The sequence below is a fragment of the Dromiciops gliroides genome, chromosome 2 (genome assembly GCF_019393635.1).
Source record: "Dromiciops gliroides isolate mDroGli1 chromosome 2, mDroGli1.pri, whole genome shotgun sequence".
In the NCBI taxonomy this organism is placed as follows: domain Eukaryota; kingdom Metazoa; phylum Chordata; class Mammalia; order Microbiotheria; family Microbiotheriidae; genus Dromiciops; species Dromiciops gliroides.
Genome location: NC_057862.1, coordinates 290,684,401 through 290,711,602, shown reverse-complemented (window position 1 = coordinate 290,711,602; position 27,202 = coordinate 290,684,401). Strand labels below are relative to the sequence as shown.

General features: G+C 40.2%; 1 pseudogene; it reads right to left on the bottom strand.

The window, feature by feature from the left end:
* Nucleotides 1–302: 302 nt before the first annotated feature.
* LOC122738745 lies at nucleotides 303–15,172 on the bottom strand (annotated as a pseudogene).
* Between the last annotated feature and the right edge of the window lie 12,030 nt (nucleotides 15,173–27,202).

Sequence of the window (27,202 nt, the reverse complement as noted above, 5' to 3'; positions counted from 1 at the left end):
TGCAAAATGGTTGCCAAAGCCTCTTATATTATAGGAGTTTTATACCCCCTGCCAGCTCTGACATTGTATATTCTGTTGTTCTAAGGCTCCTTTCCAGCCCTGATGTTGCGCAGTCACCCATGAAAGCTGACAAAAACATATTTGCAAACTAAGGGTGCCACAGATTCTGTCGAGGTGTGAACTCAGGAAACAGAATAAGAGCTACACTGAGTTAGCCCGGGGCCTTTCCTAATCCCTGTCTGTCTGTCTGTCTCTTCCTTGCCTTGATTTGGGCAGGACAAGGCCCTACTCCTCTGGGTATCTCAGGCCTGCTTGACCTCCAGAGCCCGGTGGGCCCTTTTGGAATGACTCACGTGGAGGAGGCCCTGAAGCTCAGCTGGTCCTCCTGACATCATCGGCTCAGCTGCTAGCCTGTCTGACAAGGAGTGAGAGCTGGGAAGTGGCATTTGGGTGGGGAGTGAAAAATTTGCCAGGAGGCTGAAAATGTATTTTTAAACATCGGGTGAAGAGAGGCAAGGAAGGAAGGAAGGGAAAGAGAACTGATGGGGCCAACCTGGATACATGTCCACATGATATCAATGTGTTGGACTCTATGCCCAGAATTTGGTCCAGGAAAATAAGGAGCTGCTGATAGAGGAACGGTTCTGGGTCATCTTTACTATATCAAGGGAGGGTTTCTTGCTTGTTTGCTTGTTCAGTCATGTTCAACAATTCCTGACTCTATTTGGGGGTTTCTGGGCAGAGATAATGGGGTGCTTTGCCACTTCTTTCTCTAGTTCATTTTACCGATGAGGAAACTGAGGCAAACAGGGTCAAGTGACTTGCCCAGGATCACACAGCTAGTAAGTGTCTAAGGCTAGATTTCAACTCAGGAAGATGAGTCTTCAGGCCAGACTCTATCTACTGCTCCACCTGGTTACCCGGAGCTTCTAGCCCCAGTCATTGATAATAGTAACAACAATAAGAAGAAGAATGGAGCAGCTAGGTGGCACAGTGGATAGAGCACCTGCCCTGGATTCAGGAAGACCTGAATTCAAATCCAGCCTTAGACATTTGACGCTTACTAGTTGTGTGATCTTGGGCAAGTCACTTAACCCCAATTGCTTCACCCCCCCCCAAAATAATAAGAAACAGATATCATTTCTATAGCTCTCTACTTATATTATTATGTAGCATAAATCTTATTATCTCCATTTTACAGATAAGCACCATAAGCAGCATAGTGGAGTGGAAAGAAAGCTGCATTTAGGATCAGAGACTTGGGTTCAAATCCTGACTCTGTAACTGCTTGAGTCTCCTTAGATAATCACATAAAACTGCCTAGGCCTGCGGGTAGCTAGGTGGTACAGTGGTAAAGTACCGGCCTTCAATTTACGGGGACCTGAGTTCAAATCCAACTTCAGACACTTGACTGTTATACCTGTGTGACCCTGGGCAAGTCACTTAACCCTCATTGCCCTGGGGGGATGGGGGGGACACTCACTGGGCCTGTTTGTATGTTGCTGCTAAATGTCCCTGTGGAGAGTCCACCAGACTTTCTCTCCCAGGGAGCTGCCCCAGGTGATTACAAGCAATAGAAATGAAAAGCTAGCTGGAGGGAACAAGTTTCAGGTTTTGTATTCATTCTAGTTTGGGGAGTGGCATGGAGTTTAGGATCACCACTTAACAGGACAGACATATCAAAGTGTCAAGGGACAATTAAAGTTTAAACTGGCCAACTAGATATCAGGACTGACACACCTAAAAAGTAAGGGGAGATAAAATTCTATAGCTGGGAAAGTCAGTTAGGTGTGGCTACTTACCTGAGCTAGGAGACAAGAGAGAACTCCAGAGGTCAGGACTATCATTCAAAAAAACAAAAAACCCCTGACTCTCAGGAATCTTCCCCCACCCCACGCCCTAAAGGAACTTTCCACTGTCAAGTAGTCACCCCATCTATCCTCTATTAAAACTTTTGCCTTCCTTTTGTTCTGGGAAGAAGGTGTTTCTTTTTTCTTTTAAAAAAAACTTTTTTTTGGTGAGGCTATTGGGGTTAAATGACTTGCCCAGGGTCACACAGCTAGTAAGTGTTAAATGTCTGAGGCCAGATTTGAACTCAGGTCCTCCTGAATCCAGGGCTGGTGTTTTATCCACTGTACCACCTAGCTGTCCCCAGTCCCCAATCTTCATACACTTAAACTTCTGTCTTCTGACAGAATAGTGCAGGGTTCTTTCTACCATCCCGTATTCCCTGACTCCTCAGAATACTGTAGCACCAGGAATAAACAACTGTATTCAAAGCTCTCTTCAGGCAGCCTCATGATCAATAAATGCTTGTTCCCTTTCCTCCCATTTCAATAGAATTCAATTCAACTGAAATAACCAGATTGATTTTGTGTCTTTTTTTTTTAAAAATCAGTCCTGTTTACAGTTACAGTTAATTGATTTTGTCCTGTAACTGCCTAAGTCATGATTCTTTGTCTCTAAACTCGATTCAGAAATTTAACTGGCTTGTAATGAGTTAAGTTTAGAAATCCAGCTGTCTTGTTAATCACTGTCTTATTCTTGCAACTGAGGAAATTTGTTACCCGTAAAGGCTGTGGACACCATGGAGTCTGGTCTGGTATCTTTATACCACCAAGCTATCCTTCAAGTATGTCTGGTTTATTATCCAAAGAAGTCTGGTTTGCTATCTCTGTCCTTGCAGAAGCGGCTGGACAAAAAACAATGAACATTAGTCACAGGAAGAAAGGAGGGTGTTGTTGCTAGCCCTCATTCCCAATTTCCATCCAATCATATTTTCTTCCATCTATGATGCTAGCCTTCTTATTTTCTGTACTCTCTAAAACTATAAAAGAGAGTCACCCTCATCACTTGTTTATTTATTTAGAATTTTCCCTAAGTCACATGTATAAACAAATGTTCACATCGATTTTTAAAACTTTGTGTTCCAAATTCTCTTCCTCCTTCCTTCCCCACCCCCTTAAGAACTCGAGCAATTCAATCACCCCCCCCTCCTCATTTAGGGTCTTTGCTTTGCTGGGGAAACTGAGACCCTATTAATTGGTAAATTCATAGCTTATATACTCAATATTTTGTGCCTTGGTTTTCCTTCATTTTAACTGTTACACAACAGATATGCAAAGACAAAAACAAATCTCTGCCCTCTTTGTACTTACATTTTACTGGGTGGGTACAAGATGTATGCAGAGACTTTCATTCTTTGTACTCGTATGTCCAGTCAAGCAAGTGCCTGTAGTAGGTGCTTAATAAATATTTATTTATCGATTAATTAAAGAAAACCTCATGGCGAAAGCCTTGAAGGGAAAATAAAGATTCTAAAGGATAGGGATAAAGACAGAGTCCACTCCAGGAATGGGGAATAAGTTGTGCAAATGTACAAAGAGGGGGAGTTGGAGTGTCATAAGAGCTAATATTCCAGTTTCTTTGTGTAACACCAGCTCTGGTCTCCCCCTCCTAATTTACATTGGTAGGTCAGCTGCCCAGGGTTCAACTACTTCTTCCCTTGGGGCTCTAGGAGTATGACTGCATGGGGTTGTCTAGTGCTATTCTTTATGAGTCCCTATCTGCTTTGTACCCTATAATATCATTCAAACAGTTGCTGTTTCTCCAAAATTGATTAACCAATTCATATCAATTAGGTTTTACAAAATAATATTTGCTGATAAAGCCTGGCCTTTGAGCATGCTTAGTTTATTTTATGTGGAGTTTGGCTTTCAAAGCAGTGCCACCAAAGTAATCATCCTTTTCCTCCCATCTTTTAGGCCATGTTCCCAGCTGCTTTGCCCCACGAGGTTACTAAGAACTGAACCCTAGAGAGAGGGCAATGGAAGTTGGCCTCCCTCTGCTCTTTCTCTTTTATTCTGGCTCCAAGAAATGGGCCTGGGTGGGGGGGGGGGGGTGTTTCTGTTCTGTGTTGTTCATCCTCCTCAGTTTCAGGTACTGGAGGTGATCCTCATGGACAGGTGGCTTAAGCCATGGCAACCTTGGAGTCAGAATTGCAGGCCAGCATGGAAGCCCCGAGAAGTCACAGGGTCTGGGACTCAAGCCCCAGGGTGGGTTTTGGACTCAGAACTGGGACTGTGCTTTATGAAACTAACCTAAACTAAGAACCTTATGCCCCTTCTCTTCCACACGGACTGAGGTGGTACAGGAGGGGTATGGGAGGGGTATGGGAAGTGGCATGGGAAGGGTAGGGGAATTATGCCTCCCATATGTTGGAGGGTCTAAGTTTGTATATTTTGTGATTTTCTTTTGAAGTAAATATTTCCCTTGTAAAAGCTTTACTATATTACCCTAAGAAGGCATAGCAAGGATTGAAATGGAAAAACAATCCCATCTAAACTGAGGAACTCACCTTTGTACACCGCCCCGCCCCCATCCCTAAGGAGAGTGGATTCAAACTTAAAATAGTTACTACCTACTCCACCCCCATCTAAGAGTGGCAGCAGTGGCAGCAGTGGCAGCAGTGACAGCAGTGACAGCAGTGGCAGCAGTGGCAGCAGTGGCAGCTAGGTGGTATAGACAAAAATATCAGAAGATGAAGGAATCATACAGGCTAGGCTGCTCAGAGACATCTTCCTGAAGGAGTTGCCACTTAAACCCAGAAGTCTATCCCAAATTCACAGGATAAAATGGCAAAGGATCATAAATCTAGACCTGGAAGAGATCTCTGATGTCATCTAGTCCAACTACCTCATTGTATAGATGAGGGAACAGATGTGAAGTGACTTGCCTGATTACCCAGGTAGTAAGTAGTAGAGTTGGGATACATTAGACCCAGATTGGATCCTTTTTCCCTCGAACCTAACTAACTTTAAGGGTGAACAATTTGATGGATGTTGAGTGCTTTGCAGCCTGGGTGTGAGCATTTGTTATTACCTTTTCCTATAGCTCCAGAACAAACATAACTGATGCCAAGTTGGAATACTCATTTGTATAACACCAATTAATTAGTTTTTTTCTTTCTTTTTTTTTTTTTGCAGGGCAGTGAAGGTTAAGTGACTTGCCCAGGGTCACACAGCTAGTAAGTATCAAATGTCTGAGGCTGGATTTGAACTTAGGTCCTCTTGACTCCAGGGCCAGTGCTCTATCCACTGCGCCACCTAGCTGCCCCCATTACTATTTATTTATTTTTAATATTATTTATTTTTAAATTTTGAGTTCTGAATTCTCTTTATTCCTCCCACCCCTTCCCTACCCATTGTGAAAGCAAGAAATGTGATATCAATTATACATGTGAAATCATGCAAAAGATATTTCCATGTTAGACATGTTGCAAAAAGAAAAGAAAAGAAAAATAAAGAGAGTGAAAAAAATTATGCTTCGATCTGCATTCAAACTCCATCAATTCTTTCTCTGGAGGTGGATAACATTTTTATCATGAATCCTTTGGAACTGTCTTGTATTATTGTATTAATCAGAATAGCTAAGTCATTCACAGTTGATCATTATGATTGTGGGATAGTCTTGGCATAAAGAGCCCCAAAGATTGCCAACCAAGGCTAGAAGGCTGCTGAAAGAAACTGATCAATGGATCCACAAGCACTTACTAAGTGCCTTTTATGTGCAAACAGGCCCTGTGCTAGACATTGGGGATACATAGTCAAAAGCAAAATAGTCGTTGCTTTTCGGGAGTATACACTTGTAGGAGACAACAGGCACAATGCATATAAGTGTTGTATACAAAAGGCAAAGTAGATAAAAGGTCATTTTGGTGGGGAAGACAGTAGTCATTAAGGGCAAAACCACAGAGGTCTATATGTGTGTTCATATCAAGGGAGTGAAATGCTAACCCTCAGGTAGAGTTTACCATCCAAGATGAAGAAGATGTCGCCACAGCAATGTCCCCAGCTTTCCATTTACCTGGTCATCACTAGCATTAGCCATGTTTGAAGGTGAGGACACTGGGTAGATAACAACCTATATTCTTTTCTCCAGCATGAACTCATTATACAGTGAATGGAGTACTGGCACTGGAACTGAGAATCGTAGCTCTAATTTCAGTTCTGTCAATTTATTACCTGTGAGAACTTGGACAAGTCTATCTTGTCCTTGAAGTCTTTGGACCTCAGTTTCCCTAACTGTAAAATGAGGGAATTAGATAAGATGATTTCTAAATCCCCTTTTAGCCCTGAATCTTATAAATTTTGGATATTTATTTTCTTAGGACTCGATGAACAACCTGTAAGACTCTTCCTTGCCCCCTCCCCCCCAAAAAAGACTCTTCCCTGCTAAATCCTTCTTTTGAGGAAGGGTCAGAGGTTCTGAATGCCCCCACCTTGAAAATTACTCTCTACTGGTTCTTCTCCTACCCCTCTGAATCAAATAGATTGATTCTGGGTCTTTTTTAAATTGACTCTATTTACAATTAATTGATTTTGTCCTGTAGCTGCCTAAGGCATGATTCTTTGTCTCTGAACTTAGTTCAGGAATTCCGGTGTCCTATAATGAATTAATTTGGATATCTAGTTCTCTTGTTAATCTTGTTTTATTGTAATATGGAAATCTGTTACCCTTGAAGGAGGCAGGTAGACACCAGAGAGTCTCATCTAGTATCTTTATACACCAAACTATACTTCAAAGATGTTTGGTCTGTTATCCAAAGAAGTTTGGTCCACTATCTCTAACCTTGCAGGTAGACTCAAAAGATGAACATTTCTTAGTCACAGAAGGGAAGGAAGGGGTTGTTGCTAGCCCCTCATTCCCAATTTTCAACCAATTTTGATGTCCCCGTCTCCATCGTGCTATCTACTCTGTAACTAATCACATAGTTTTCTCCACCTACCCAACTCTGTTCTTTGCTCTCTTGTACTTCCCCAAACTATATGAAGACTAGTAAGTTCTACCTCTTGGTCTTTGGTCATTGAGAGAGGTCATTGACCCAATTTATTGATTGCTGCTAGCCTAATAAATTGATCATGCTCAGAACCCTGTCTCTCAGTTTACCATAATTTTCAAACTTAATGCCTCTATCGGATCCTTTCCTGGCCCATTCATTGAAACAACATCTGTTAGGCACTGAGTGTCATTTCTTATGTCATGTCCTGGGAGAGAAACCATGTTTATATAAGACAATCTCTACCCTTGTGGAGCTTATAGTCTAGTAAGGAGAAAAGATACATATAGGATACTATTTTTTTTTTGTCAAGGCAATTGGGGTTAAGTGACTTGCCCAGGATCACACAGCTAGTAAGTGTCATGTCTGAGGCCAGATTTGAACTCAGGTTCTCCTGACTCCAGGGCCAGTGCTCTATCCACTGTGCTACCTAACTGCCCCCATATAGGATACTATTAATACATGAAAAATAGATTACAGAGTTGCTCCTCTGCAGGTTTCTCTCCTACTATCTCCTACACTTAGGCATTTCCCAAAGTCTCTGTCCTTGGTCCTCTTTTGTTCTCTTTGTACATTCTTCCTTGGCAATTTCATCCACTTTTATGTCTTTAACAGTAACTCAAAACAGATTATACTCAGAGCTATTGGTACTTCTATCCCTGACCTTTCTCCCTACCTAAAGTACTTCATTTCAATATTGATTTAGCATATACTTACTGAGTATCTATTCTGTTTATGAGCCTATGTTTGACACTGGGAAGATACAAAGTCATGGGTTCTCTGCCCACAGAGTCCAGGGGGGGTGTAGCAGATAAAGACACACAATACATACATATATGTATATTTATACACACACATGTATGTGTGTATGTACATATGTATATATGTATATGATTTCATGGTAGAATCTGATAAATGCATAAGATACAAATAAACAAGAGCTCATTGGTTTCCATAAGTATCACAACAACTGTGGGAGGAAGGTAGTATATTCCTATTCTATAGATGGGAAAACTGAACAAAATCTTCCTATCTATAACTTCCCCTACTCCCTGGCCCCATTGCTTCCCACTAGAGCCAGGAAGCATAAGCCTAATCCCCTTTTCATGATAGCCCTTCAAATACTTGAAGACACCCAACATCTAACAAAGAGATAGTATTTCCTCTTTCCCTCTGGGAATATAAGAATATAATTGATGTTGGGGCAGCTAGGTGGCATAGTGGATAAAGCGCCAGCCCTGGATTCAGGAGTACCTGAATTCAAATCTGGCCTCAGACATTTGATACTTACTAGCTGTGTGACCCTGGGCAAGTCACTTAACCCTCATTGCCCCACAAAAAAAAAAAAGAAAGAAAAAGAAAAGAAGAATATAATTGATGTTAAGATTTCTACAGAAAAAGTTAAAAAGCCCTCAGTTCCCTTGCAAGCACTCAGGCAAACTGTAAGTCAAATATAGGACAGGCTAACAAAAAAATGCAAAGAAAGAACTCTTACCAAAACTCATAAACAATTTTCCAAAAATTCTTTTTCCTCCTTTAGTGAGCTTTCACCTTCCCTAGAAACTACCCTAGAGTCCTATCCTCTACCCAAAGGATGAAACCTTTAAGATCATTGTCGAGGTGAGCCCTTCTACTTTAGTTAACCCTGCCTCCACAGTGACCTAATTAGTCCTCCTTATTTAAGATACTACCCCTACTTTAGGGATGTCTACATCTCTCTCTCAGACTTAGAGTACTACCCAGGTTGGAGTGTCCCTGAAAGATGAAAGAATTCAGGGTTGCTATAGCTGAGGCTCCCACTTCCAGTCCTTGCATACACTACTTGACTTACAATATTAATGAAACGCAAAGCCTGGATTTGTTCCACCACATCATGGCTCTACCCCTTTCTGCTCTGGCTCCTGCTTAGAGATAAAACAAGAGAATGACAGATCTTTAACAAGAGAGATTCATGGGATACAGAACTTATAGGAAAAGCCACACATCAGGGAGTTGGGGCAGAGGAAGAGAGATTGGCATAGCAGGGACCCACAGTGAATCAAGGAGATTGGAAACCATGTAGTCCAGGAAGGTGGGGGATGGGAAAAGGTGGATTTTCTTACATTCTAGAGTTCTTTCCCCATGGAAAACAGGAGAGGTTGATTTGTATACAAGCCCTTTATGTGTTTTTGTTGCATGGGCAAAACTTGCACAATATTCAATGTTTTGTTAGCCTGAGTACTTGCAGGGGAACTGAAGGTTCTTCTTGAGAGAAGAGAACTAGCCAGATACAGACATTCCCAATGAGGGCAGAAACAAAAATGTGGGGTGTGTGTGTGTGTGTGTGTGTGTGTGTGTGTGTGTATTTGTGCACACAAGTGCATGTAAAATGTACAAACCAGATATTTTTATTCTTAGGGTTTTTAAAAATTTACATGGCAAGGGGCAGCTAGGTGGTGTAGTGGATAAAGCATCAGCCCTGGATGCAGGAGGACCTGAGTTCAAATCTAGCCTCAGACACTTGGCACTTGCTAGCTGTGTGACCCTGAACAAGTCACTTAACCTTCATTGCCCCGCAAAAAAAAAAAAATTACATGGTAATATGAGTCAGAGAGACTTCTTCCCATGTTTCCCTCCTTTAAATTTATACCTATGTCAGGAGCAATCATGACACGAGTTACAGAAGAGAACACAGAAGTCTTTCATCTGTCCAAATCATGCTTGAATAGGTATCTTCTCTACAACATCCCTTCCAAGTGGTTATCCTTTATCTATTGGAAGACCTCCATTCCCAGGGAATTCACTCCCAACTAAAGTAGTCTAGTCTGTTCCATTTTATTAATAACAAAATTTTACATGAAATTTTAAAACTATCTTTTTTAGCATGGAAATATTTCTCCTTTGCAGAGCAACAAGGGATGATCGTCTTGGTTCCTTTACAGGTTGTAGCAGCTTGTAAGCAGGTGACTCTGTGCCACTTGTGGCCATTTGCATGCAGAGATATACAAACATTTTTTTAAATTTAATTTAATTAAAATTTTTTTTTAGTGAGACAATTGGGGTTAAGTGACTTGCCCAAGGTCACACAGCTAGTAAGTGTTAAGTGTCTGAGGCTGGATTTGAACTCAGGTACTCCTGACTCCAGGGCCGGTGCTCTATCCACTGTGCCACCTAGCTGCCCCATGCTTACCATATCTTTTGTTTCATTTTTGTTTGTTTGTTTGTTTTTTAGTGAGACAATTGAGGTTAAGTGACTTGCCCAGGGTCACACAGCTAGTTAGTGTTAAGTGTCTGAGACTGGATTTGAACTCAGGTTCTTCTGACTCCAGGGCCAGTGCTCTATCCACTGTGCCACCTAGCTGCCCCGTTTACCATATCTTTTGCGTATAGAAATAAAATAGCTGTCTCATATCCACTTCATATTCCTCTTTTGCAGAAATCTAAGATGTTAGTTTAAATCTATACTTTGAATAATTTGCCCCCAAGTGCCAGAGTAGGGTCTTAATATGCCAAAGAATGGGAGAAAAGGGATCCTAGACACCTCTTATTATAGGTCAGGTTCTCTCAGGCTTGAACTCAATGTGGTAAAATGGAAAGAGCACTAAACTAGGGGGCAGAAGATCTGGGTTTTAGTTCTAGCTCTGCCACTAGCTTCCTGGGGAACATTGATCCTATCACTTGCTTTTTTGAAGCTCTTATTCTTCATCTGTAAATTGGAGATATTCATGCTCCCTATTTCATTAAATGAAATAGTGAATTAATGCATTTTGTAAGCCATAAAATAGATTAAAGTGACACATACATACATACATACATACATACATACATACATACATACATACATATTTTCGTCATACAGTAGTTCAGTTGTGTCTGACTCTTTGTGACGCCATGAACCATAGCATAACAGGCCTTGCACTATCTGCAAATCCTGTACTATCTCCTGAACGCTGTCCGAGCTCATGTTCATGCTTCCATGACACCATCTATCCATCTTGTCCTCTGCCCTCCCCTTTTCCTTTTGCCTTCAATCTTTCCCAACATCGGGGTCTTTTCCAAAGAGTCCTGTCTTCTCATTATGTGGCCAAAGTATTTAAGCTTCAGCTTCAGTATTTGACCTTCCAGTGAACAGTAGGAGTTAATTTTTAAAAGTATTGACTGGGGCAGCTAGGTGGCGCAGTGGATAGAGCACCGGCCCTGGATTCAGGAGGACCTGAGTTCAAATTGGGCCTCAGACACTTGATGCTTACTAGCTGTGTGACCCTGGGCAAGTCACTTAACCCCCATTGCCCTGCAAAAAAAATATATATATATATATATTGACTGATTTGATCTCCTTGTTGTCCAAGGACTCTCAGAAATCTTCTCCAGCAGCATAATTTGAAAGTGTTGATTCTGCAGCTCTCAGCTTTCCTTACAGTCTAACTCTCACAACTGTACTTTGCTACTGGAAAAACCATAGCTTTGGCTATACAGACCTTTGTGGGCAAGGTGATGTCCCTGCTTTTAAGTATGCTGTCTAGATTTGCCAGAGCTTTCCTTCCAAGAAGCAAGCTAATTTTAATTTCATGGATGCAGTCACCATGTGCAATGATCTTTGAGGCCAAGAATATAAACTCTGACCCTGCTTTGCTTTCTTCTCCCTCTATTTGCCAGGAAGTGATGGGACCTTTTGCCATGAATCTAAGGTGTATGTGTATGGTGGGGTTTTTTTTTTTTTCTTTTTGGTGAGGCAATGAGGACTAAGTGACTTGCCTGGGGTCACACAGCTAGTAAGTGTCAAGTGTCTGAGCCCAGATTTGAACTCAGGTCCTCCTGAATCCAGGGCCAGTGCTTTATCCACTGTGCCACCTAGCTGTCTCCTATGTGCTTTTTTTTTTCTTTTTTTGCAGGGCAATGGGGGTTAAGTGACTTGTCCAGGGTCACACAGCTAGTAAGTGCCAAGTGTCTGAGCCCAGATTTGAACTCAGGTCCTCCTGAATCCAGGGCCAGTGCTTTATCCACTGTGCCACCTAGCTGTCTCCTATGTGTATGTTTTTAATGTTATTCTTCAAGCTCTTTCACCCTCACCAAGAAACTTCTTAATTCTTCACTTTCTACCATTAGGATTGGTATGATCTGCATATTTGAGATTATCCACTATCTGCATGTAAGTTAAATAAATAAGGTGACAACATACAGTCCTGTTATACTCCTTTTCCAATCTTAAACCAATCAGTTTCGTGTTTCATTCTAACTACTGCTTCTTGGCCTGCACACAGGTTCCTCAGGAGACAAGTCAGATGATCTGGTACCCTCATCTCTTTGAGGACTTGTTACATTTTGTTATGACCCCCACAGTCAAGGGCTTTTGTGTAGTCACTGAAGTAGAAGTAGATATTTTTCTTAGATTCTCTTGTTTTCTCTGTAATTCAGTGAATGTTAGCAACTTCGGCTCTAGTTCCTCTGCCTCTTTAAAAACCAACCTGCTCTTCTGGTAATTCTTGGTTCACACATTGCTGAAGCCTAGCTTGCAGAATCTTTTTTTTTTTTTAATTTTTTTTTTAAGTGAGGCAATTAGGGTTAAGTGACTTGCCCAGGGTCACACAGCTAGTAAGTGTTAAGTGTCTGAGGCCAGATTTGAACTCAGGTACTCCTGACTCCAGGGCTGGTGCTCTATCCACTGCGCCACCTAGCTGCCCTAGCTTGCAGAATCTTAAGCATAACCTTGTTGACATGTGAAATGAGTACAATTGTTTCTTGACATTGCCCTTCTTTAGAACTGGGATGTAAACTGATCTTTTCTGATCCAGTGGCCACTGTAGAGTTTTCCAAATTTGCTGGCATATTGAGTGCAGCACTTTAAGGGCATCATCTTTTAGAATTGTAAATAGCTCAGCTGAAATTCCATTACCTTCACTAATCTTATTGTTAACAATGTTTCCTAAGACCCACTTGGCTCTTCTTCTTAGCGCCATCTTGTCGATTTCCGCTGCGCCATGAGAGCCAAGTGGAGGAAGAAGCGAATGCGTAGGCTGAAACGCAAGAGGAGAAAGATGAGGCAGAGGTCCAAGTAATCAGACCGTGCTGAGCACTGAGGCCACAGGAGCAGAGATGGAATGACCCTTGGTGACATTCTCGAAGGCAGAAATCATCTGGAAACTTCATCTCCCTACGAAGCACTATGCTAGCTCTACCATCTGACGAAGGACCACCATTTGACAATTCCTTGACAAAAGGACATGCCACCTAACCTTCTTGATTTTGTGCCGTGGGACTCCTATCATTCCGGACTGGTTGTTCGTTGTGGCTTAGTGTAGCGCACCTGTACAATAAATCCTCGCAACTTTCTTGTTTGGAAAAAAAAAAAAAAAGACCCACTTGACTTCATTTTCTAGGATGCCTGACTGTACGTCAGTAACCATACCTTCCTGGTGGTTATTGGTAATGTTAGAATCTTTTTTTGCATAGGTCTTCTGTATATTCTTGCTACATCTTCTTTTTTTTTTTTAAGTGAGGCAATTGCGGTTAAGTGACTTGCCCAGGGTCACACAGCTAGTAAGTGTTAAGTGTCTGAGGCCAGATTTGAACTCAGGTACTCCTGATTCCAGGGCCAGTGCTCTATCCACTGGGCCACCTAGCTGCCCTTGCCACATCTTCTTAATCTCTTCTACTTCTCTTAAGTCCCTATCATTTTTTTTTTAAGTGAGGCAATTGGGGTTAAGCTACTTGCCCAGGGTCACAGAGCTAGTAAGTGTTAAGTGTCTGAGGCCAAATTTGAACTCAGGTACTCCTGAATCCAGGGCTGGTGCTCTATCCACTGGCCACCTAGCTGCCCCCAAGTCCCTATCATTTTTGCCTGAAATTATCTCTTGGTATCTAATTTCCTTGAAGAGAGCTTTTGTCTTTCCTGTTCTATTGTTTTCTTTTATTCTTTGCATTGCTCCTTTAAGAAAGCCTTCTTCTCTCTCCTTACTTGTCTCTGGACTTCTGCATTCAGTTGGGTATAACTTTCCCTTTCCCTTTTCTTCTTTCCTCAGTTGTTTGTAAAGCCTCATCAAATAGCCATTTTGCTTTCCTGTTCTTTTTTCCCCTTGGAATATTTTTGTTGTTGCTGCCTCCTGTGCGATATTGTGAATTTCTGTCCATAGTTCGTCAGGCACTCCATCTACCAGATGTACTCCCTTAAATCTATTCATCACTTCTATTTCATATTCATAAGGGATGTTATTTAAGTCATACCTCTATGGTCTGATGGTTTTCTCTGCTTTCCTCCATTTAAGTGTGAATTTTTGCAAAAAGAAGCTCTGAGTCACAGTCAGCTCCAGGTCTGGTTTTATATGACTGTGTAGAGCTTCTATACGTTTGACTGCAAAGTACATAATCAATCTGATTTTGATTTTGACCATCTGGTGATGTCCATGTTTCACCTTTTTGGCTTGTGGAAAATATTGTGACCAGTAAATTATTTTGACAAAACTCTGTTAGTTTCTGCCCTGCTTCTTTTTGTACTCCAAAGCCAAACTTAGCTGTTATTCCAATTATCTTTTTATTTTATTTTATTTTTTCCCTAATTATCTTTTGATTTCCTACTTTAGCATTCTAGTTCCTATGATGAATGTGACATCTTTTGGGGGTTTTATTTCTAGAAGATGTAAATCTTCAGAGAACTGATCAACTTTGGCCACTTTGGCATCAGTAGTTGGAGCACAGACTTGTATTACTCTGATGTTGAATGATTTGTCTTGGATTTGAACAGATATTCTGACATTTTTGAAATTATACCCTAATACTGCTTTTCTCACCCTTTTATTGACTGGTTTTTTTTGTTTTTTTTTTAGTGAGGCAATTGGGGTTAAGTGACTTGCCCAGGGTCACACAGCTAGTAAGTGTTAAGTGTCTGAGGCCGGATTTGAACTCAGGTACTCCTGACTCCAGGGCTGGTGCTCTATCCACTGCGCCACCTAGCCGCCCCCTTTTATCGACTGTTATGACTGCTCCATTTCTTCTAAGGGATTCTTGCCCACAGTACATATGTAGTGATCATCTGAATTAAATTCACCCATCCTTGTCCATTTAAGTTCACTAACGCCCAAGATATTTGTGTTTAATCTTTCCATCTCCTGTTTGACCACATCCAGCTTACCTTGGTTCGGAGATCTTACATTTCAGGTTCCTGTGCAATATTGATCTTAACAGCATCAGACTTTCCTTTCATCACCAGACACATCCACAGCTGAGCTTCCTTTAGGCTTTGGTCCAGCTGCTTCATTAGTACCGGAGCTACTTGTAGTTGTCCTCTGCTCCTCCCCAGTAGCCATGTTGGACACTTTCTGACCTGAGGGACTCATCTTCCTGTGTCATATCTTTTATCATTTTTATGCTCTCTGTAGGGTTTTCATGACAAAGATACTGGAATGGTTTACCATTTCCTTCTCCTGGAGGTCACCTTTTGTCAGAACTCTCTTCTATGACCTGTCCATCTTGGGTAACCCTTCACAGCACAGCTCATAGTTTCATTGAGCTACATAAGCCCCTCCAACATGACAAGGCAGTGATCTAGAAGGGGATATACATGCATACACGCATATATACATATATATACACACATACATCCATACACACATGCTGAGGTTTCAGATAGGTGTTAACCCATAAAACTTTTTTTTTTTACCCATAAAACTTTTGAAGGTTGCTTGAGAAGGTCTAAAGAGGGGCAGCTGGGGGCAGCTAGGTGGTGCAGTGGATAGAGCACCGGCCCTGGATTCAGGAATACCTGAGTTCAAATCTGGCCTCAGACACTTGACGCTTACTAGCTGTGTGACCCTGGCCAAGTCACTTAACCCTAATTGCCTCACAAAAAAAAAAAAAAAGGTCTAAAGAGATAGGAAAAGATAGGAATGCCCATCAATTGGGGAATGGCTAAACAAGCTGTGGTATATGATTGTGATGGAATATTATTATGCTATATGAAATGACAAACAGGATGATTTCAGAAAGGCCTGGAAAGACTTAAATGAACTGATGTATAGTGAAATGAGCAGACCCAGGAGAATGTTGTGCACAGTGACAGCAATGTTGTTTTTTTGTTTGTTTTTGCAAGGCAATGAGGGTTAAGTGACTTGCCCAGGGTCATACAGCTAGTTAAGTGTCAAGTGTCTGAGGCCGGATTTGAACTCAGGTCCTCCTGAATCTAAGGCCAGTGTTTTATCCACTGCGCCACCTAGCTGCCCCCGACAGCAATGTTGTTTGATGAACTGTGAATGACTTGACTATTCTCAACAATACAATGATCCAAGACAATTCCAAAGGATTATTGATGAAGCATACTATCCACCTCCAAAGAAAGAACTGATATTGATTAAACACATATTGAAGCATGCTATTTTTCACTTTCTTTAATTTTTTTTTCTTTTATTCAAGTTTTCTTATGCAAAATGACTAATATGGTCATGTTTTACATAACTGCACATGTATAGCCTATATCTGCTTACCAGGGAGGATAAAGAGAGGGAGTAAAGGAGGGTTAGAATTTGGAACTCAACTTTATTCATCCATTCATTCATTCATTCATTTTTCATAACTTTAAATAAAAATGTTTATTATTTAAAAACAAGGGGTAGTTATCTTGGGAGAGAAGAAAAGATGGATATGTTTAGGGGGGCAGCTAGGTGGTGCAGTGGATAGAGCACCAGCCCTGGATTCAGGAGGACCTGAATTTAAATCCGACCTCAGACACTTAACACTTACTAGCTGTGTGACCCTGGCTAAGTCACTTAACCCTCATTTGACCCACAAAAAACAAAAAACCCAAACAAACAAATTTTTAAAAGATGGATATGTTTAGAAATTAAGGTGATGTAAAAACAAAATATATTATTTTTGTTAAAGGGAAAAAAACCCCTACTGCAGGCCATGGCTTGGGGACCAGAGCTGAGAGAGCAAGGTAGCCAGGTAGGGATCTTTGTGGAGCCCAAACTTTGGGCCCCTGATTGGTGCTAGATTGACTCTGGAGCTAGATTGTGGCCCTCAACAACTAGGTTCCAGTCTACTCTTCAAGTCTTATCTCACATTTCTTCCTCTGAGAAGCATTATACTTTAGCCCTTCGTCCCCTCTGTGCATCTTGTACATTCTTATCGCTGAGCCATTGCTTCATTCTGTTTTCTTTGCAATCAATAACTATTTATGAAGTATCTACTAAATGCCAGGCACTGTGCTACTTGCTGGGGATGCAAGTACAGTTCAAGGAATGAAACAATCTCTATTCATATAAAGAGACAAGTACATATATAAATCAATGTATCATAAACATAAAGCAAATACGTTCAAATGTATACAAAATTGTTAAATACAAGGTAGTTTGAGGGGAAGGGCACTAGCAGTTGGGGGAAGCAGGAAAGTCTTCACACGCAAAATTATTCTTTTTTTTTTTTTTTTGCGGGGCAATGGGGGTTAAGTGACTTGCCCAGGGTCACACAGCTAGTAAGTATCAAGTGTCTGAGGCCGGATTTGAACTCAGGTCCTCCTGAATCCAGGGCCGGTGCTTTATCTACTGCGCCACCTAGCTGCCCCTCAAAATTATTCTTGATACATTTTATTTTATTTTATTTTATTTAGAATTTTATTTTCCCAAATTACATGTAAAATACACATTTTTACATCAATTAAAAAAAAAAACTTTGTGTTCCAAATTCTATTCCTCCTTCCCTCCCTCCCTCCCTCAAGAACTCAATCAATTCTATATAAGTTATACATGAGCAGTCATGCAAAATACTTCCACATTAGCCAAGTTGTGAAAGAAAACAGACAAAAACAAAACTTTAGATAAAGGAGCTAACAAAAAATTATGCTTGAATCTGTCTTCAGATACCATCAATTCTCTCTCTGCCGATGGATTGCATTTTTCATATGAACTTCAGAATTATCTTGGATCACTGCATTGCTGAAAATAACCAAGTCATTCACAGCAGATCATCTTAGAATATTGCTGGTTTTTTGTATACAGTACATTTTACTTTGCATCAGCTCCTGTAGGTTTTTCCAGATTTTTCTGATAGCATCTTGCTCATCTTTTTTTTTTAATAGTAAGCTACAATTATACATTACTTTTAAAAGAGATTTCCTTACAATAAGCCCATGAGGTTGATTATTGCAATAATAGTCTTGATACATTTTAAAGGAAAAGAGGGACTTTACCAAGCAAAGAGAGTGCAAGTCACATTGAAGTCAGGAAAATCTGAATTCGAATCTTGCCTATGTGCCTTACTAGCAGTGAGATCCTGATAACCATAAAAAAAACTACTATGTGATCCTGAACAATGAAACAACAATAAAAATCTCACATTTATATAAGTGCTTTAAAGTTTACCCAGCACACTTTCCATGCAATCCTAGAATGTCTTTTTTTTTTTTGCAGGGCAATGAGGGTTAAGTGACTTACCCAAGGTCACACAGCTAGTAAGTGCCAAGTGACTGAGGCTGGATTTGAACTCAGGTTCTCCTGAATCCAAGGCCAGTGCTTTATCCACTATGCCACCTACCTGCCCCCTGCAATCCTAGAATGTCAAAGCTAGAAGCTACCTCACATTTACCCCAACCTCTTCATGTTCCTAATAAGGAAATTGAGATGAGGATTAAATGATTTGCTCAGGGGCAGCTAAGTGGTGTAGTGGATAGAGCACCGGCCCTGGAGTCAGGAGTACCTACCTGAGTTCAAATCTGACCTCAGACACTTAACACTTACTAGCTGTGTGACCCTGTGCAAGTCACTTAACCCCAATTGCCTCATTTAAAAAAATGATTTGCTCAGTAAGTGGCTGAGGTCTGGATTCAAATTCTGGTCATAAGGCTTCAAACTCAACCCTCTTTCCACTGTGCCATGCTGTGGAAACAGAGACCAAGACATTGTAAAGAGTTTACCCAAAGTCACACAGTGGATTATCTTTTTCTTTTCTTTTTCTTTTGGATTCAATTCAACAAGCATTTATTGAATACCTACAATGTGACAAGCACTTTTGCCTAGGCACTGAGAATATGAAAGACAAAAAATACACAGTTCTTATGCTCAGGGAGCTTACATTCTATTTTTTCAAATATATTTTTATTTATTTTGTTAAATATCTCCCAATTACAATAAATCTTTTTCAATCTTAATAGTATTTTTTCCAATTACATGTAAAGATAGTTTTCAATATTTCTTTTTGTAAGATTTTGAGTTCCAAATTTTTCTCCCTCTCTCCCTTCCCTCCCCCCTCCCCAAGACAGCAACCAATCCTATATAGTTTTTATATGTACCATCATGTTTGTTTGTTTTTGTTTTTTTGCAGGGCAATGGGGGTTAAGTGACTTGCCCAGGGTCACACAGCTAGTAAGTGTCAAGTGTCTGAGACTGGATTTAAACTCAGGTCTTCCTGAATCCAAGGCCAGTGCTTTATCCACTGTGCCACCTAGCTGCCCCATATATACAATCATGTTAAATGTACTTCCAAATTAGTCATGTTGTGAAAGAAGAATAAGAACAAAAGGGGAAAACCACAAGAAAGAAAAAAAATAAACCAAAAAAGTGAAAACTATGTTTCTATCTGCATTCATAAATTTTTAAAACATTTTTTAACATTCATTTTTTTTAACATTTTGAGTCCCAAATTCTCTCCCTCCCTCCTTGAAAAGGCAAGCAATTTTATATTGATTATATATGACACAGTAGATTATTAATAGCAAAAAACCCCAACAGATTAGAATCAGGATTTCTTGACTCCCACACCAATTCCCTATATTTCTTTTTTCTCACCACACCCTTGTGAGGTATAGATGTTATTTTCTCCATTGTGCAGGTGAGTAATTTGCGGATTGGGCAGTTAATGGAGTTTTCCAAGTTCTTATAATTGGTAAGTGGCAGAGATTCTGATTTTCAGACTGGTAGGTATGGTAAATTTTGAGATAATCCACCAATTTGCCCGCCTCCAGCCAACCATTCCTATTTTGGTTAGATGGTAGTAACAGGTATAGGTTGAAAGTAATCAATTTGTTGCTTGTCCTTATGATAAGTTTAGTTCCTATTTCCATTAACACTCAATGAGCTGTTCCTTTAATCTCTATTATCCCAAAGCAGTCATTCTAGACATTAACCCTCTTTCCTGGCTTCTCCTTCCTACGTTCTAGTGTTATACAATGCCTACCAAATGAGGCAATGTGAAGTAGAAAAACCACTTGACTCAGAGATTAAGACCTGGGTTGTGGTCTTGGCTCCCACACATCACACCTGTATATCTATGGGCAAGACATTTTTCTTCTCTGGGCCTCAGTTCCTTCACTTGTAAAATACACTTTCTATCTCACATGATCCTGTGAGAAAGGCACTCTGACCTCCTCAGAGTATTATAGAAGTGTGTGTTCTTTTGTTGTTGTTGTTGTTGTTTTTGGTGGGGCAATGAGGGTTAAGTGACTTGCCTAGGGTCACAAAGCTAGTAAGTGTCAAGTGGAGGTCAGATTTAAACTCAGGTCCTCCTGAATCCAGGGCTGGTTCTTTATCCACTGCACCACCTAGCTGCCCCTTTTCTTTTTTCTTTTTTAATTTTTCTTAATAAATAATTTTGACCAGAACAGAAAATATATTGGGGAGGATTTCTTTGGCCCTGCTTGGCTAACTTCCCAGGCCCAATGACTGCTACAATTGACCCTGTATTTCAATGTAACACGTAGTTCCAGTTACTGGAGCACCATTTTCTCTGCTGTCTTAGAGTACAGTTTTAAATTCAGCTGTGAGAGTGATCCAGATCTGTGTTCCCCCCTGAATGTTAGTTGGTTATAAGCTTGTTCATGGGAACTCTGGGCTTTGGCAAGAAGAGTTCTATCAAGCCAGTGCCTTCCTAGCAGAGTTCAACACTGCTGACTGAGTCAGCAGAAAGACTTGCTGACTCAGGCCTTTGCAGAGCAAGGGATGATGCTAGAGTACAGGGTTGCTTTCTCTGACCTAGAGAACAATGGATCTTTGTGCCATTTGCAGTGGGATCATTGTGTCACACTGGCAAGAGAATAGTATAACCCAGGCATGGGACAATCTAGTCTCTCTAAATCAAAGAGCAGTGGACTTGGAGGCAGGAGACCTGAGTTCTGGACTCTGTCACTAACTTCTCATGTGACCTTGTGCTCAAGGATCTCAGTTTCCTCATCTATAAAACCAGAATATTGGTATTGGTGGAGTTGTGGAATAACAGGTACTCTCATTCATTACTGATGGAATTGCAAAGTTATAAAATATCTTTGGAGAACAGTCTGGTAGCATGTGGTAAAATTTACAAAAATAATCATAGCCCATGACTCAATTATTCCATTGATGCTAATAAACCCTGAAATTACTATGACCAGAAAGAGAAAAAAATCAGAAAAATTCTTTTATTAAAAATTTTTCTTAGAAGTATAATATGCAATTGCAAAACACAAAAAACCCGCCATAAACTCTCAAAACTGGAAATAACCTAAATTACCAAAAATAAGAAGATGGTTAAATAAACTATTATGCATTAATGTGATTGAATACTATAATGTGGAAAAGACCAACAATTATTCGGACTTTCATGAAATAATGTTTAGCACTGAGAGAACTACTACTGGGATTAAAGATGTTGGAGGCACTTGCCCCTTTCTGTTTTGTGGTCTGCCATTGCAATTTGTGGACAATGTTTAGTCCAGGGAAGCCTACCTCTGATAAGAATTTTGCAATTAGCGTTATTAGGTTATATTTCACCTTGGCTTGACATCGTATTAACTGCTCCCAGTTCTGGCCAAAGTTTCCAGGTTTTGCCAATTCTTTTATTAATGGCCATTCACAGTGATGTAGAATCTTGCACTGACCAGCCACTGCCACTCTGGGAATACCACAGTCAGTGCACTCATAGATGTCCCAAGCCCTTCAGAACTTTAGAAATTCACTGTGTTCCTACCATCTCCTAGACACATTCATCATGGAATACTCATTTGCCAAAAATCTGGAAAGAAAAACCACAAAAGAAGTAAAGGTGATCATAAGCTCATGGACACATGGAAGCCAAGAGGGAGATAGGACAATCACTAGTTCCCTCACTGGACTTTCCAGGGACTGTTTAAAAACAGTCCACGTGCTTAGAGGATGGAAAGAAAAAGAGATAGGGAAATGCAAATTGGTACCTTTTTCCTTTTTTATATTCATTAAACCATCAATTCTTCAAAGTTGGTAGCCAATTGAGAGACTTATTATTTCCCATTGCAAACCACTCATACTTGGGCAGAGGTACCCCATCCTTCCCCATATTCATAAGCTTCTTCAGTTGTCACTTGGAACCAGAACAGTGACTGGACAAGCTCCATAGAGGATGAGGAAGATCACCCCACTACAAATGTAATGCAAAAAGAAGAAAAGAAAAAAGTAGGATCAGAAGAATAAAGTATACACTAAGACTGGATAAACAGAAAGGTGAATAAGGCTGAGTGGACAAAAACGACTGATGACTTTGTTATGCTATTTTGTGGTTTGAAAATAGCTATAAAAAGAATTATTAAGCATATTTGAACCACTGTTCAGTGTTAAGCTTTTAATATAAATTTTTTAAAATGGAAAAATGGGAAATGATGGGGTAAGACAAGATGATGGGTTCTCAATGTTTTTGTGGCATGGACCCCTTTGTCAGGCTGATGGAGTCTATGAATTTTTCTCAGAATAATGTTTTAAAATAACTGAAGGAAATGATAGATTTCAGTTGGAGGTTAGCAAAAATAAAGATGTAATTTTTTTTCCTATTCCCATTCATGGACATCCTTTAAATATATCCCAGGTTAAGAACCCCTGAACTAGATGATCTTTGATATCCTATGATTCTGAGACCTCAGATTGAGTACCAGTCCAGCACTGATTAGATGGTCACAGATACACACATGAAAAGAAAGAAGAAACAAATAAAAAATTTGGGAAATAGATCAGAAGCCTAACACAGAGGCATGACACAGTGACAATGAGAAACTTCAATTATACAGAAATCTTTTAGAGCTTTCTTTCTACCAAAAAAAATGAGAAACAGATAATTCCCCAACTTAATAATAATTTTATTCTTTAAACTAGAAGAATCCTATGAGCAGAATTTCTATTCTGGATCTGAATCTTGTAAAAAAAAAAAAAAGGAACTGGTTACTGGATGAAATGTTAAATACTTTAAGGAGAAGTGACCACTACATCTTTTTTTTTTCTGTGCAACAAACATTTATTTTATTTTTTCCAGTTACATCTAAGTATAGTTTTTGAAATACTTCTTTTAAAAAAAATTTTTTTTTGTTTGATTGGTTTTTTTTTTTTTTTTGCAGGGCAATGGGGGTTAAGTGACTTGCCCAGGGTCACAAAGCTAGTAAGTGTCAAGTGTCTGAGGTCGGATTTGAACTCAGGAACTCCTGAATTCAGGGCCGCTGCTCTATCTACTGCGCCACCTAGCTGCCCCTAAGTATAGTTTTTAACATTCATTTTCACAAGATTTAAGAGTTCCAAATTTTTCTCCCTCCCTCCCTTTCCTCCCCCCTCCACAAGACATCAACCAATCTGATATAGGTTATATATGTACAAACCACAAGTGCTCTTTTTATCAGTTCTTTCTATGGGGGTGGATATTATGCATCATCGTTAGTCCCTTGGGATTGTCTTGGATCATTGTATTGCTGAGAATAGTTAAGTCATTCACAATTGCTCATCGAACATTACTGCTGTCACTATGATATAGGAGGCAAAAAGGGGTTAACAGAAAAACCCAAGACCCAAGCATGAGTCCTAAAAGGGATTCAGACCCCAGTTAATGAATAACTTACAAGTCAGGATGCTAAGTTCTCTTACCCACATAAATCAGTACCCATAATGGGAACAGAGGGAGAGAGGCCATGAAGACCTTAGACTAAATGACAGGCTATAGAAATTTAGACTAGAAATAAATTATAAATGAAGATGTTTTGAAACTAAGCATGGGAATCAGAAAGAGACATGTGCAGAAAAGGCCAAATTTGTCCTCAGATTCACCTTATGACTGACTCGTAAACCCCCAAAACACACCTCTACATAAAAAGGTACCCACCTTGGGGGTTGGCTTAGGAACTCCAAATTAGGATAGTCCCTCCCCTGTACCTCCCTAAGGTGGAGATTATTATGAGACTGATAATCAATTTATACATACTATAAATATAACTATCTTTTCTTTCCTTATTTGAGACATACCTTTCCACTCTTCTGGTTCTCTCTTTGAACCAATTCTGATGAGTGTTAGGCTCATTTACTGCCCAGATTAAATAGATTACTCCACCCAGTTGTGTGTGTGTGTGTGTGTGTGTGTGTGTGTGTTAATCCCTCCTTGAGGCAACTCTGATGAGTTTAAGGTCTTTGAGCCTATTCTGATGAGTACAAAATTCATTTACTGCCCTGTTTCTCCCACATCTCTTCCTCCACTCAATAAACCCTTTCCTGTTTCTTTCATATGGGATTTCACCCCATGCTACCTCTGCCCTTCCCCTTCCACCAGTGTATTCCTCTCATCCCTCAATTTAGCCCTAAAAAAGTCATCATGGGGCAGCTAGGTGACATAGTGGACAAAGCATCCACCCTGGACCCAGGGGAATCCCAGCCAAAACCCAGCCTCAGACACAAGACAGGCATGACCCCAGGTATGTCCCCCAACTCCAATTTTTTATGGTTCTCTAAGGTCTTGTATTTGAAAGTCAAATTTGCCATTCAATTCAGGTCTTTTCATCACAAATATCTGAAAGTCCTCTTTTTCATTAAAGTCCCATTTTTTCCTCTGAAAGATTATACACAGTTTTGCTGGATACATGATTCTTGGTTGTAATCCCAATTCCTTTGCCCTCTGGAATATCATATTCCATGCCCTCCGGTACTTTAATGTTGAAGCTGCTAGAGCTTGTGCTATCCTGACTGGGGCTCCACAGTACTTGAATTCTTTCTTTTTGGCAGCTTGCAATATTTTCCTCTTGACCTGAGAGCTTTGGAATTTGGCTATAATATTCCTAGGAGTTTTCCTTTTGGTATCTTTTTCAGGAGGTGATCGGTGGATTCCTTCAATTCCTATTTTACCTTCTGCTTCTAAAAGATCAGGGTTATTTTCCCTGACAATTTCTTGGAAGATGATGTCTAAGCTCTTTCCTTGATCATGGTTTTCAGGTAGACCAATAATTTTCAAATTATCTCTCCTGGAGCTATTTTCCAGGTCAGCAGTTTTTCCAAGAAGATATTTCACATTGCCCTCTATTTTTTTTATTCATTTGGATTTGCTTTACTGTGTCTTGGTTTCTCATAAAGTCACTAGCTTCCATTTGTTCAATCCTAATTCTCAGGCAATTATTTTCATCAGAAAGTTTTTGTACCTCCTTTTGCATTTGGCCAATTTGGCTTTTCAAGCTGTTGACTTTTTTCCTCATGTCTTTCCTGCATCACCCTCATTTCTCTTTCCATTTTTTCCTCTACCTCTCTAACTTTATCTTCCAAGTCCTTTTTGAACACCTCTATGGCTTGAGACCAATTCATATTTTTCTTTTCTTTTTCTTTTTTTGCAGGGCAATGGGGGTTAAGTGACTTGCCCAGGGTCACACAGTTAGTAAGTGATATTTTTCATGGAAGCTTTAGATATAGGGGCCCTGACATTGACATCTTCCTCTGACCTTGCTCTTCCTTGTCACTAAAGACACTTTCTATGGTCCTCACCTTTCTTTGTCTGCTCATCTTGCCTTTCTTTTATTTGACTTTTAGCTCCTTAAAGTGGAGCACTGATGGGGCAGCTAGGGGGCGCACTGGATAAAGTGGATAAAGCACTGGCCCTGCATTCAGGAGTACCTGAGTTCAAATCTGGCCTCAGACACTTGACACTTACTAGCTATGTGACCCTGGGCAAGTCACTTAACCCCCATAGCCCAGCAAAAAAAACCCCAAAACAAAAACAAAGTGGAGCACTGTTTCCGGACTGTAGTATTCCAAGCTTCAGAAGGTCCCAGGTGGTATGATTTAAGGAGGAGCAGGTTCTTCACTCACCTAGCCTGTTCCCTGGTCCATAGATAACCCCAGACCAACTTGCTAATCAATCAGCTTTGTGTGCTGTGGTTGTCAGCTCCAATGAGCCTGTGCCCCTCCCCAACCTGGGCCACTGCTACTCAAGCCTACCTCCTGGTTCCCAGCAGGGGTGAAAAACCCAAGTTCTGTCTCAGCACCAGCATAGACCCCTGTAATCTCCCCCTTGCCAAGGGGTCAGCCCTCTCACCAGACTGTGAGCTTAGTTTCAGATGACACTGACTTTGCAGCTGATTCAGAGGCTTGGGGGGGTTCTCTTCCTCTGGTGAAGCCTTCCTGGGACTGGATCTGTGTCAAGGTGACTGTGGTGTTGGGCTCCATTCCTGTCTCAGCACAGCAGCTCCGTCCTTCCAACCTTCCAAGGTGTTGTTGGTTGGAAGATGATTTCAGCAGATTCTTATGTGGGTTTTGCTTCTCCAGGAATTGTCCTATGGCATTATTTGGATGTTTTTTGGAGCGATCATGTCATGAGTTTGAGAGCTCACTGTCTTTCCTCTGCCATCTTCACCACTACATCTTAAGATTTGTGATGAAAAAAAAAGGTGGGGGGAGGAAAGCTGAGCATAGTCTGATATGCATACTAGATTTTAAGAAAGCAGATTTCAAAGGTTTCAGAGCAAAGACAATGGTTGGGAGAGAATCCAGAACTGAAAATAAAATAAGGGGGCACCTAGGTGGTGCAGTGAATAAAGCACCAACCCTGGATTCAGAAGGACCTGAGTTCAAATCTGGCCTCAGACCCTTAACACCTACTAGCTGTGTGACCCTAAGCAAGTGACTTAGCCCTCATTGCCCTGCAAAAAAAAAAAAAAAGGAAAATAAAATTGAATTTTAAAAAATGGTTTTATAATGGACATTTTTGCTTTAACCCTGATCTTATTGGAGATGCTTCTAGCATTTTCCCATTATAAATATATTTGCTTGGTTTTGTTTTGATAATATTTACCATTCTAAGAAATTGTCCATTTATTTCTATGCGGTTTTTATGTATTTAACAGAAAGAAGTGTTGTATTTTAGAAAAAAAGTTTCTGATTCTATTGATTTAATCATGTGATTTTTATTGCTTTTTGTTATTATTATGTTATTATTTATTATTATTCCCCAATATTGAATTAACCTTACACTCCTGGTATAAATCCAACCTAGTACAAATCTTTTTAATATGCTGTTGAAGACTGTTATTATTTTATAGCAATATTTTCTAGGAATATTTATTTATAATTTTCTTCCTCTGTTTTGTCACTCCTGGCTTAGGTATTAAGACCAATTTTTTCAAAGTAGGAGTTTGGTTGACTCTCTTCAATTTCTAATTTTGCAAAATTT